General features: G+C 51.1%; 1 protein-coding gene across 1 annotated transcript in view; it reads right to left on the bottom strand.

The window, feature by feature from the left end:
• Window positions 1-11,340, bottom strand: part of LOC311329746 (protein FAM110A) — a 19,890-nt gene extending 8,550 nt beyond the window's left edge. The window contains exon 1 of the mRNA XM_084461655.1: window positions 11,240-11,340. The gene's annotated coding sequence lies outside the window, so the exon portion shown is untranslated. The remainder of the gene's footprint in view (window positions 1-11,239) is intronic.
• Between the last annotated feature and the right edge of the window lie 1,170 nt (window positions 11,341-12,510).

The following is a 12,510-nucleotide window of genomic DNA, read 5'->3' as shown; positions in this document are numbered from 1 at the left end:
GCGCTTGATTTGTGCAAAATTGTTTTATGGCGATTATTTAGTTTTAATGATCGTTGACAGCCCAAATCGTAATCTAAATTAAAATCCGATTAATCGAGCAGCCCTACCACAACCTCACCTCCTCACCCACACCAGATCACCACAGATGGCGTTCAGGCTACATCATTATCATACAGTGGTAATAATCTAGCCAGCACTGGACAGACCTGTCCTGGGGCTGTCTGCCTGTCAGTCTGTCTGTCTGTCTGTCTGTCTGTCTGTAATCTGTATTACAAGGCATTCTAACTAATGATCATTATCCCTCCCAATCCATTCTCCATCTCTCCATCCATCTCATTGTCTTCTGAACCTGGACATGGAGATCTATAATCACTGACTGAGTGACAGATTATGACGTGATCAGGCGCGCAGATTGGCTGGGGCAAGGGGGGGCACTGCCCCCCCTGGTGGCCAGATGCGCAAACTGTCTGCAACGCGTCCAAAACATGTATTCTAGAGACTGGGTTGCGACCGGATCAGAGAAATGACCTGAACGGCTCCTGCTTGCGTGAGAATTGATTGTGCTGATTCCTCATCCAGTTATGGGTGGATGGAAAACTTTCAACAATGTTCATATTGTTCTGATAATTGTAGGCTATAGCAACATAAGAGTGGCAGCTTTGACAGCAACCCAAACATGAGCTAATCCCATAGCTGTAGGCCTACCATTGCTAGCCATGAACGAACTGTTGGATACTGCATATCTGTGCAACGTATCCATTGTCCAGTTGTCAAATCGATTATGTACGCACTATTATTCTTTTGGTGATTATTCTTTGATATAAATGCAGATAGGCTACATGTGAAGAGGCAATTGCTGGATTCTAATACGCTGTTTATAATGACACATCCCGACATTGAAGCATGAAAGGCGTAGCATACATTCCGTTTTAGTTTTTGGAAGAATTTATTGGAAAATATTGTTTGAAGTAGGCCTGGGCTATATTGAAACGAATTCCAAATTTCTGTGCTAATGGACGCGCAGCGGAGGCGCAGTTGAACGAAACGTGGATATTGGAAATAATAAGCACTATGTTTTTAAATGTTGTGGGTCAATCATGCAGCTGTAACAGAATATGCGCATTCCCATGTCCGTGCAGGGCTCGTATTTATACCACTATAATCCCTATTTGATGGGGGGGGGGGGGGGGGGGCTGGGACTGACTGCCCCCCCTGATCAAAAAGTCAAACTGCGCGTATGGACGTGATGTGATGCAAACAATGAGAGTATGCAGTCCTACCAGACCAGGCTTTTCAAAGAAGAAAACTACAAGGTGATAAAGAGAAAACAAACTTCCAGCAGACATTAGGCTATACCAACAAATGAGCACAATAACTGAAAATAAATAATTTTTTATTTGGCCATCTTTGAGTGAATGTTTTCCCTGAACATCTTATATTAGGCCTACTCGACTGCCTGTCTATATAACAGCTGTCTTTGTGGGGCTACAACAAAAAGTGCATAGGGATAAACCCATAACAATTGAAAAATTGCCCTTTAAGACAATAGCCTACATTCCACTTCTTTATGAATATAGCCTACATTCAGAGCAGACATTAGGCTACAGTATACCAACAAAGCACAATAACTGAAAATAAATAAATAAATCTGTACAATAAAATGTTATTTCGCCATCTTTAAGCACGTTTTCCGTGAATAGCTTATATTAGGCCTACTCGACTAACTGCTGAAAGAAAATCTGTCTATTGTGGTGGTTTACATAATTCACCTACGGTACTTGAGTGAGGTTAATTGGTTCCGCACGATCTCTTATCTTAGGCGGACTTTCGGGATGTTTTATCTCGCTCTGCGAGTTGTTAGACGGGTTAATGAAACGTTCTGTTGATGTCTCACAATAAAGTGAAGTTAGCTCCATTGTTCGACACTCCGCCTCCGACTCCAATTCTTCGGCACTACACTGGTGACCCCGACGTCAGTCCCGAAGATTCCGAGACTGAACCGAACATGGCAAATACCGCCGTTCTTAAATTGCCGGAGTTTTGGGAGACGTCCGCGGCAGCGTGGTTCGCGCAGACGGAGGCTCAATTCGCCCTCCGTGGGATCACAGACGATTCCATACGTTATTACCACGTTGTCTCGGCACTCGGGAGCTCCACTGCGGCAAGAGCAGTAAGTTTCATTACATCTCCCCCAGCCCGGGATAAATATGCAGGGCTCAAAGCTCATCTCCTAAAGATTTTCGAACTGTCACGGCCAGAACGAGCCCGACGTCTTTTCGCGATGAATGGCCTGGGAGACAGCAAGCCTTCTGACCACATGGAAATTATGCTGAACCTGCTGGGTGCAGAAGAACCCAATTTCCTTTTCATAGAGCTTTTTCTTCGTCACATGCCGCCGCACGTACAGACAGCGCTCGCTAACACTACTATTACTGAGCCCCGCGCGCTGGCTGAGGAGGCTGACCGGTTCTTCCTGGCCACCCAGCGTTTCGCCCCTGAGATGCTGGCCCCGACACGCAGTTACGCGCCCCCAGGCGCTGGTGCGTCCTCTATCAGGGGCCCCATCGCCACCGACGGCCTCGCTAGCACAGGCTTGTGCTACTTCCACGCCCGCTTTGGCGCAAAAGCGAAGAGGTGCCGCTCCCCTTGCAACTACAACGCGGGGGGAAACGCCAAAGCCTGCGCTCAGTAGCGGCTGTGAGCGTGGGCACGACGAACCGGCTGCTTTTCATCAAGGACACCCTCTCCGGGTGCAAGTTCCTCTGCGACACCGGCGCCCAGCGGAGCGTCCTGCCCACTACAGCGGCCGACACCGCCGGCGGGGCTCAAGGACCGCCCTTGACATCCGCTAACGACTCCCCTATCCGCACATATGGCACAAAGACTGTGGACTTGTGTTTCCGGGGTCAGCGATTTACGTGGGAGTTTGTCACTGCCGACATCTCCTTTCCTCTCCTCGGCGCTGATTTTTTGTGCGCCCACGGGCTGCTTGTGGACGTTAAGAACGGCCGCCTGGTGGACGCACTGACTTTCTCCTCGTTCGCGTGTGTCCGCAACGAGGCGACATACGGCGGTCTCTCCAGCTCGCTCTCGGAGGGTGACAAATATCAGCTCCTCCTCAGTGAGTTCCCCAGCCTGACACGGCCCACCTTCTCCTCCGCCTCAACTAAACATGGGGTCGAGCACCACATCGAGACCAAGGGCCCCCCGATCCATGCTAGGGCGCGGCGGCTCAACCCTGAGAAGCTGGCGGTCGCTAAGTCCGAGTTCGCCAACATGGAGCGCCTGGGCATTATCCGCCGCTCGGACAGTCCGTGGGCCTCGCCTCTCCACATCGTCCCGAAACCGGACGGCGGGTGGCGACCGTGTGGCGACTACCGCCGCCTGAATGATGCCACTACGCCCGATCGCTACCCTGTTCCCCACATTCAGGACTTCTCTGCCCACCTGGCGGGCAGGCTCCTGTTCTCCAAGGTGGACCTGGTGCGTGGTTATCATCAAGTCCCAGTGCACCCCTCGGACATTCCTAAGACAGCTGTGGTCACGCCTTTTGGGCTGTTCGAGTTTCTGAGGATGCCGTTTGGACTCAAAAACGCGGCCCAGTCCTTCCAGCGGCTAATGGATTCAGCGCTCAAGGACATGCCTTTCGTTTTCGTCTACTTAGACGACATCCTCGTCGCCAGCTCCTCAGAAGAGGAGCATCTGAGGCACCTCCACGACCTCTTCACAAGGCTTGACCAGCACGGCCTGATCGTCAACCCGGCGAAATGCGTTTTCGGGGTGCCCTCCATCCAGTTCCTGGGGCATCTCATCGACAAGAACGGGGCCGCCCCCCTCCCGTCGAAGGTGGAGGCCGTTTCCGCCTTTCCCCGCCCACGCTCGGCTCGGGGACTCCGGGAGTTTCTGGGGATGGTGACGTTCTACCACCGGTTCATCCGCCGAGCGGCCCACACCATGCACCCGCTGTACGAGGCCCTTAAGGGCAAAACCCCCGACCAGGACATCGAATGGACGGCCGAAACGGAAGGAGCCTTCGAGGCCACAAAGACCGCGTTGAGCCAGGCCGCGTTGTTGGCCCACCCGTCCCCTGGGGCCCCTGTCGCTCTCACAACCGACGCGTCTGACTACGCCGTTGGCGCTGTGTATGAGCAGTGGGTCGATGGCGCCTGGCAACCGCTCGCCTTTTTCAGTCGTCAGCTGGTCCCCAGGGAGCGTAAATACAGCACGTTTGACAGGGAGCTCCTCGGCCTTTGGCTGGCGATCCGCCACTTCCGTTTCCTTCTGGAGGGCCGTGAGTTTACGGCGTATGTGGACCACAAACCCCTTACATTCTCCATGTCCAAGGTGGCCGAGCCATGGTCCGCCCGCCAGCAGCGCCAGCTGTCATTCATATCCGAGTACACTACGGACATCCGACACATCGCCGGCAAGTCCAACGTGGTCGCGGACTGCCTCTCCAGGGCGGTTGTCGGCACGGTGCAGCTGGGCCTTGACTACGCTCGTATGGGCGTGGACCAGGCGTCTGATGACGGGGTGCGGGCCCTCAAGGCTTCGGACACTGGCTTGCGCCTGGAGGAGGTCGCAGTCGGTGACTCGGGCGTCAGGCTGTTGTGCGACCTCTCGGCTGGCCAGCCTCGGCCTCTAGTTCCTGCGAACTGGCGGCGGGCTGTTTTCGAGGCGGTGCACAACCTCTCCCACCCCGGCAGGAAGCCGTCCGTGAGACTGGTGGCCCAGAAGTTTGTGTGGCGTGGTCTTAAGAAGGACGTGCTGTCCTGGGTGGACTCGTGTGTGGCCTGTCAGCGCGCTAAGGTGCACCGCCACACCAAAGCCCCTTTGGAACCTTTCGCTGTCCCCGAGAGGAGGTTTGACCATGTCAACATTGACCTAGTGGGTCCGCTCCCCCCCTCGCACGGTTTCACCTACCTGCTCACCATGGTGGACAGGACGACCCGCTGGCCCGAAGCCGTTCCCCTCTCCTCGACAGCGTCTGCGGACGTGGCCCGGGCGTTCATCGGCACGTGGGTCGCACGCTTCGGGACCCCGTCCGACCTCTCCTCCGACCGGGGCTCACAGTTTACCTCGGAGCTCTGGAACGCGGTCGCTGAGGGTTTGGGGGTCAAGCTGCACCGCACTACCGCCTATCACCCCCAGGCGAACGGTCTATGTGAGCGGTTCCACCGTTCCATGAAGGCGGCCCTGCGCGCCGGCTTGACGGACGGCAATTGGGTGGATAAGCTCCCATGGGTCATGCTCGGCCTCAGGTGCGCCCCCAAGGAAGACCTGCAGTCCTCGTCCGCGGAGCTTGTCTACGGCCAGGCACTGCGGGTCCCCGGCGATTTCATTCCGGTCGCCACGGCCCCCTGGTCTGCAGCCCGGCAACGATCCTCCCTGCTGGAGGCCGCCGAGAGGTTCGCACCGGTCCCCACGTCATTGCATGGCGCCCCTGTTTCCCGGGTCTCCCCCAGCCTGCGCTTGGCGGACTTTGTTTTCATTCGCCATGACGCCCACCGCGGGCCCCTACGCCCCCCTTACGACGGCCCGTTCAGGGTCCTGGAGCATGGGGTTAAGGGCCTGGTCGTGGACATTGGTGGTAGGCCTGAGACCGTTTCCATCGACAGGGTTAAGCCCGCTCACGTGGACATTTCCCGGCCTTTGGAGTTGGCTCTGCCCCCACGCCGGGGTCGTCCTCCATTGCCCCGCCCCCCTGCCGGGGTGCCCTTGGCCCCGTCGGCGCCCTTGGCCCCTGACCCTATGGACTGCGCAGCTGCGCCCGCGGCCCCTCCCCCTTCGGCCCCTGCTGTGTGCACCCGCCGGGGTCGGGCTGTCGTCCCTCCCCGGCGCGAGTATTTTGACTATGGGTGAATTCTGGGGGGGCTTGTGTGGTGGTTTACATAATTCACCTACGGTACTTGAGTGAGGTTAATTGGTTCCGCACGATCTCTTATCTTAGGCGGACTTTCGGGATGTTTTATCTCGCTCTGCGAGTTGTTAGACGGGTTAATGAAACGTTCTGTTGATGTCTCACAATAAAGTGAAGTTAGCTCCATTGTTCGACACTCCGCCTCCGACTCCAATTCTTCGGCACTACACTATATAATATGTCTTCTCTGTATGGCTAAAACTAAAAAGTGCATATGGGATAAACCCACAACAAATGAATAATCGCCCTTTTAGACAACATAAGCCTGTTCTACTTCTTCAGAAAAAGTGACAGGTTCTTCTTTATGAACAGTAGCTTCTCTGCTTTCTCACATGAAAGTCAGTTCCTCTTTGCGTCAATGACATGAGATGCAGCGCTAAACAGGCTCTCGCTGTCTGTGCTTGTGCATGGAGCAGACAAGTAGCCTACTTGCGTGCCATCTGTGCCAGTTGGGAAAGCGGCCTTGATTGGTCCTCCAATATCCGAGAGGGTTATCGCTCCTGGGGATGGGGACTTCTGATAGATAACTGTCTAACTGTTGAGCGGTTGCGCTTGTCGAGGCTCTCGTCAAACATATCAAAGAGCGAGGGTGAGCGTGCCTCATCTGTTGTACGGGGCCTTTTCTGTTGCAACGCGCACTCTGTGCTGCGCGCCCCCACTCCATCACCAAGTGGCGTCTCCATCAAATCCAACAGAGACTGGATCACCTCTCGTGTGCGCTGCTTTTCCCCACGTTCAAGTAATGATATTTATATCGCAGATCAAGTACAGTAGCGATGTACTATAGTGGCTCGGTGTCCGCCTGACTAAAACGTGTGTTGACAGCCTCTGAGTGTAGCCTACTTTTAGCCGTTTTCACTCCGTGGTCTGTTTCAACCTCTTTGCTTAGAAGACGTTTTAGTGCCACAATTAAGGGGATAACGTCTGCAAGCGATGCATCAGATGAGCTTATTTCTCGCTCGCATCACGTCATTGTGTCGTCAAAAAACGACATGTATTATTCTGTAAAAATGATCGTTTTTTTCACTGTTTTTGCCGAACACCGAAAATGCATTTTTGCTATTTTCGGCCGAATAATTTCTGTTACCGAAATTTCGGTGCATCCCTAGTGGATGGTTGGAGGGATGGATGGTTGGAGGGATGGATGGTTGGATGGATGGATGGATGGATGGATGGATGGATGGATGGATGGATGGATGGATGGATGGATGGATGGTTGGAGGGATGGATGGATGGATGGATGGATGGATGGATGGATGGATGGATGGATGGATGGATGGATGGATGGTTGGAGGGATGGATGGATGGATGGATGGATGGATGGATGGATGGATAGTTGGATGGATGGTTGGAGGGATGGTTGGAGGGATGGATGGATGGATGGATGGATGGTTGGATGGTTGGATGGATGGATGGATGGATTGATGGATGGTTGGAGGGATGGATGGATGGATGGATGGATGGATGCATGGATGGTTGGATGGATGGTGGAGGAGAGTAAACGGGCGTGTTGCTGCATAGCCCCACCACTACCAGAGGTGTGAATAGATCTAGACAAGTGACTCACTGACCTGACAACTGTGGTGTGTGTGTGTGTGTGTGTGTCAGGAAGGGACAGGAATAACTTCCCATCGGAAACAAAAACACACCTCCCGTGGCATGCTGGCTGGCTGAGAGTGGCATGCTGGGCTGTGTGTGTGTGTGTTTGTTTGTGTGTGTGTGCATGTAGGGCTGGGCGATATTGACAAAAACATACATTGCAGTGATGCAATTTTTTGCTATATATATATCGCAATATATTTTGTTTGTTTAAAACAGAAATAAGCAAACTTGTAAACATACAGGCCTATGTCCTATATGAGGTTAGAACTAAACAGTGATCCTCGCGTCTGCTTACACCGGTAGCCAAGTGTCTTGACTGCGTTCCAAAACGCCTACTAATAATGCGTCTCTTAGTTTTTGACAGTCATCAAAATTAAAAAGTTGAGCAAAAAGTTTGTAGCATGACATGTTTTGAGTTAACATAGCAGGGGAAAAAGAGGAAAACATGGCAGGCCCTTGCGATGTGACTATTCCGCATGTGCACATTGAGATGGCCATGCTTAAACGATATATTGTGCAGCCCTAGTGTGTGTGTGTGTGTGTGTGGGGACCCTGGCTGATCAGAGTTCAGAGAGAACCCAACAAAACACATTACAACACAACGCACAACACATTACAACACACAACACAACCACCACACTCTCTGCTTAAAGACCCAATTCAGCTTTCCAACCACCATATTAGCACATAATTATATGAACACATCAGTGTGTGTGTGTGGAGAATAATAATATAGTGCCTGTCCCTACTAGCCACAAAGAATGCTGAGAAGCAGAGGGAAACCCCAGCAGTCCCAAGCTGAAATGAAAGAGAGAGAGAGAGAGAGAGAGAGAGAGAGAGAGAGACAGAGAGAGACAGAAAGAGAGAGATAGAGAGAGGCAGAGAGATAGAAAGAAAGAGACAGAAAGAAAAAGTGAGAGACAGAGAAAGAGAGAAAGAGAGAGGGAAAGGGAGAGACAGACAGAGAAAGAGAGACAGAAAGAGAGAGAGAGGGAAAGAGAGAGAGAAAAAGATAAAGAGAGAGAGTATGACCAGAGAGCCCTTAGGGGCAATTAGAGTGGAATTCTGGTCTGGGAGCGATCTGCTTCTCCCATAATATCTATCAGTTCCTGGGAGGAGGGCGCACACACACACACACACACACACACACACACACATACACTACAGTCAGCAACACGTGAGAGAGAGAGAGAGAGAGAGAGAGAGAGAGAGAGAGAGAGGAAAATAGAGGAAGAGAGAGGGAGAGAGGAGGAAGAGGAGGGATGGTGGGGACACACGAGGGGGGTGAGAAGGAATTAATGACGCATCTCTCAACAGGAAGTGTGTGTGTGTCCTCCAGAGTTGTGACCTCACACAGTGCTCTATTTCCACCTCTGTGAACTGAGAGCTACAGAGCTACAACTACCAGAGAGCCAGAGCTATAGAACTACAACAACCAGAGAGCCAGAACTACAACTACCAGGGAGCTACAGAACCACAACTACCAGAGAGCCAGAGCTATAGAACTACATCAACCAGAGAGCCAGAGCTACAACTACCAGGGAGCTACAGAACTACAACTACCAGAGAGCCAGAGCTATAGAACTACAACAACCAGAGAGCCAGAGCTACAACTACCAGGGAGCTATAGAACTACAACTACCAGAGAGCCAGAGCTATAGAACTAAAATTACCAGAGAGCCAGAGGATAGAACTACAACTACAAGAGAGTCAGAGCTGCAAAACTACAACTACCAGAGAGCCAGAGCTACAGAACCAAAGCTACCAGAGCCGGAACTCAATACAGATCAACAACAACAGCTCTAGTCTATACAGATCTATAACACCAGATCTACTCTATACAGATATATAACACCAGATCTACTCTACACAGATATATAACACCAGATCTACTCTATACAGATCCATAACACCAGATCTAGTCTATACAGATCTATAATACCAGATCTACTCTACACAGATCTATAACACCAGATCTACTCTATACAGATCTATAACACCAGATCTACTCTATACAGATCTATAACACCAGATCTACTCTATACAGATCTATAACACCAGATCCACTCTATACAGATCTATAACACCAGATCTACTCTATACAGATCTATAACACCAGATCTACTCTATACAGATCTATAACACCAGATCTACTCTATACAGATCCATAACACCAGATCTACTCTATACAGATCCATAACACCAGATCTACTCTATACAGATCTATAACACCAGATCTACTCTATACAGATCTATAACACCAGATCTACTCTATACAGATCTATAACACCAGATCTACTCTATACAGATCTATAACACCAGATCTACTCTACACAGATCTATAACACCAGATCTACTCTACACAGATATATAACACCAGATCTACTCTATACAGATCTATAACACCAGATCTACTCTATACAGATCTATAACACCAGATCTACTCTATACAGATCCATAACAGCCTTGAGGGAGAGCAAAAGAGTACAGAACTCCACTCAGAGCTGAGCCTGCATTCCAAAGACATGCAGGCATAGAGCAATCACACAGACCACAACTACACACACACACCACAGCTAGATACACACACCACAGCTAAATACACACACACACACGCACCACAGCTAAAGACACACACACACACACCACAGCTAAATACACGCACACACACACACCACAGTCACTGCTCCTACACAGTCAGGCTGTTCGCTAGTGGAGGGGAGGGCTTGTGCGGCGTCGCCTCGCTGCCTTGTACACACTGCTGGCTATGAAACTGACAGCCCAACACACACACACTCCTAAGAGTCATCTTCCAATGATTAACCCCTTGACTCCCAGGTTATTCTTCACAGGCAGAGACCCTCTCCAAAGTCCAAGTGGAAGTGCCCTTGTGAATGTGTGTATATGTGAGAGTACAGTATGTCTATGTGTGTGTATGTGTGTGTGAGAGGCAATTGTTTTAGCCCAATGCCTGGCGATGAGATATGCTTTGCTCTCCGTACTCCACACACACACCAAAGACAAAACATTCCACCAACTGTGTCTAAAATGTGGAGTACTGAATCTCAAATCTCTGACTGCCTGATATATTTGATACTACTTAACAATGCTTTCTCAGAGATGCCTGTCTGTCTGCTTCTATGTCTGTCGGTCATCTACCCTATTACATTGTGGAAGAGAACCTGCCAAATATTAAAATGAAGGTCAGTATTTTTAGATTAGCAAGCTTCCATTAGATGCAAGGCCAAGCTGCCTGAGGTGTGTGTATATCGCAGGGGGGAACCTGATTTAACCTGTTGTGTTCCAGTATGTCTGGAACGTCCTGTCTAATATACGTTTTATCAGCATTTATTTTCCACAGGGAATGGACAATAAAGATTTCTGAATCTTGAATACTACTTGTTCTTTACCTTCAATAAGTTCTTTATCGCTGTTCTCTCTCACAGAACCCTGGTCTAAACCCTTCTCCAATAACACAGACAGAACCCTGGTCTAAACCCTGATCTGTTCTGATAACACAGACAGAAGCCAGGTCTAAACCCTGATCTGTTCTGATAACACTGACAGAACCCTGGTCTAAACCCTGATCTGTTCTGATAACACTGACAGAACCTTGGTCTAAACCCTGATCTGTTCTGATAACACTGACAGAACCCTGGTCTAAGTGCTGCCCTCAGTTCTGCTCACGGTGAGAACTCTCTGGGTTGACTTACTTACGTTTGTCTGGGGCTAGTGGGATCCCCAGCAGCAAAGGTCTGGACTGGAACGCTGGAACACTAGATTGAACACTGGAACCTTAGAACCTCAGAACACAGCTGTCTTCCAGAGAAGTTAGGAAATCTTCCACGACTGCTTCTATTCCAGCGAACGTGAGTGTGTGTGTGTGAGCTGAGTGTGTGAGGTTAAGTAACTGAGCAACAACCTGGGAGACTCCCCCTCCAGATAGAAGACTCCTCCCCCTGTCCAGACTCCACCCACTTACTCTACAATCAGGAAGAGGGGATGGGAAGCAGGAAGCTGAGCCTTTCCTCCTCACAGCCATGTGACTTCCCATAGACCCTCTCACCTTCCTCCTCTCATCTCTCTCCTTCCCTCTGTTCTCCTCTCATCCCCCTCCCTCTCTCCCCCTGTCCCTCCCTCTCTCCCCCTGTCCCTCCCTCTCTCCCCCTGTCCCTCCCTCTCTCCCCCTGTCCTCCCTCTCTCCCCCTGTCCCTCCCTCTCTCCCCCTGTCCCTCCCTCTCTCCCCCTGTCCCTCCCTCTCTCCCCCTGTCCCTCCCTCTCTCCTCCTGTCCTCCCTCTCTTCCCCTGTCCTCCCTCTCTCCCCCTGTCCTCCCTCTCTTCCCCTGTCCTCCCTCTCTCCCCCGTCCCTCAGGGTGGAGTCAGACTAAACAAAGCCAAGACACAAGCCACTAACCAGCGACTCTGAGGAACTCTCATTTTCAATTAAGGGTTCCAGACAAAACAGGAGAGGGAGAGAGAGACGGAGAGAGAGAGAGAGAGAAAGAGTGTGGTGAAGGATATCCCGTCATTAGCACTAAAAGCCCTAGATTCAGTCTCATAGGGAATACCTGTGTGCGGATGTGTGTCACACACCCACGTCACACACCCACACGTGACACATACCTCTCCCCTCCTCCTCCTCTCCTCCCCGTCTCCCCTCCTCCCCTGCTCTCTCCTCCCCTCCTCTGCTCTCTGAAAGCCACACTCAGAGGGAACATTCCTCAGTAATACCTCCTGAACATCACAGCCTAACCTGGGGCCATGGTAATAGACCTGCATGGAAACACACACACACACACACCTGCACAGATACACACACACACCTGCACAGACACACACCTGCAGACAGACACACATACACACACACACACACACACACACACACACACACCTGCAGACAAACACACATGCATACACACACACACACACACATGGATAAACCTTAGAAACCTGTTGTAACACCATGTTTCCTCATGACTCTATTGTCC

The sequence above is a fragment of the Borostomias antarcticus genome (genome assembly GCF_949987555.1).
Source record: "Borostomias antarcticus genome assembly, chromosome: 3".
Taxonomy (NCBI): Eukaryota; Metazoa; Chordata; class Actinopteri; order Stomiiformes; family Stomiidae; genus Borostomias; species Borostomias antarcticus.
Note: the sequence above shows the minus strand (reverse complement) of the source record. Positions and strands in the feature narration are given on the sequence as shown.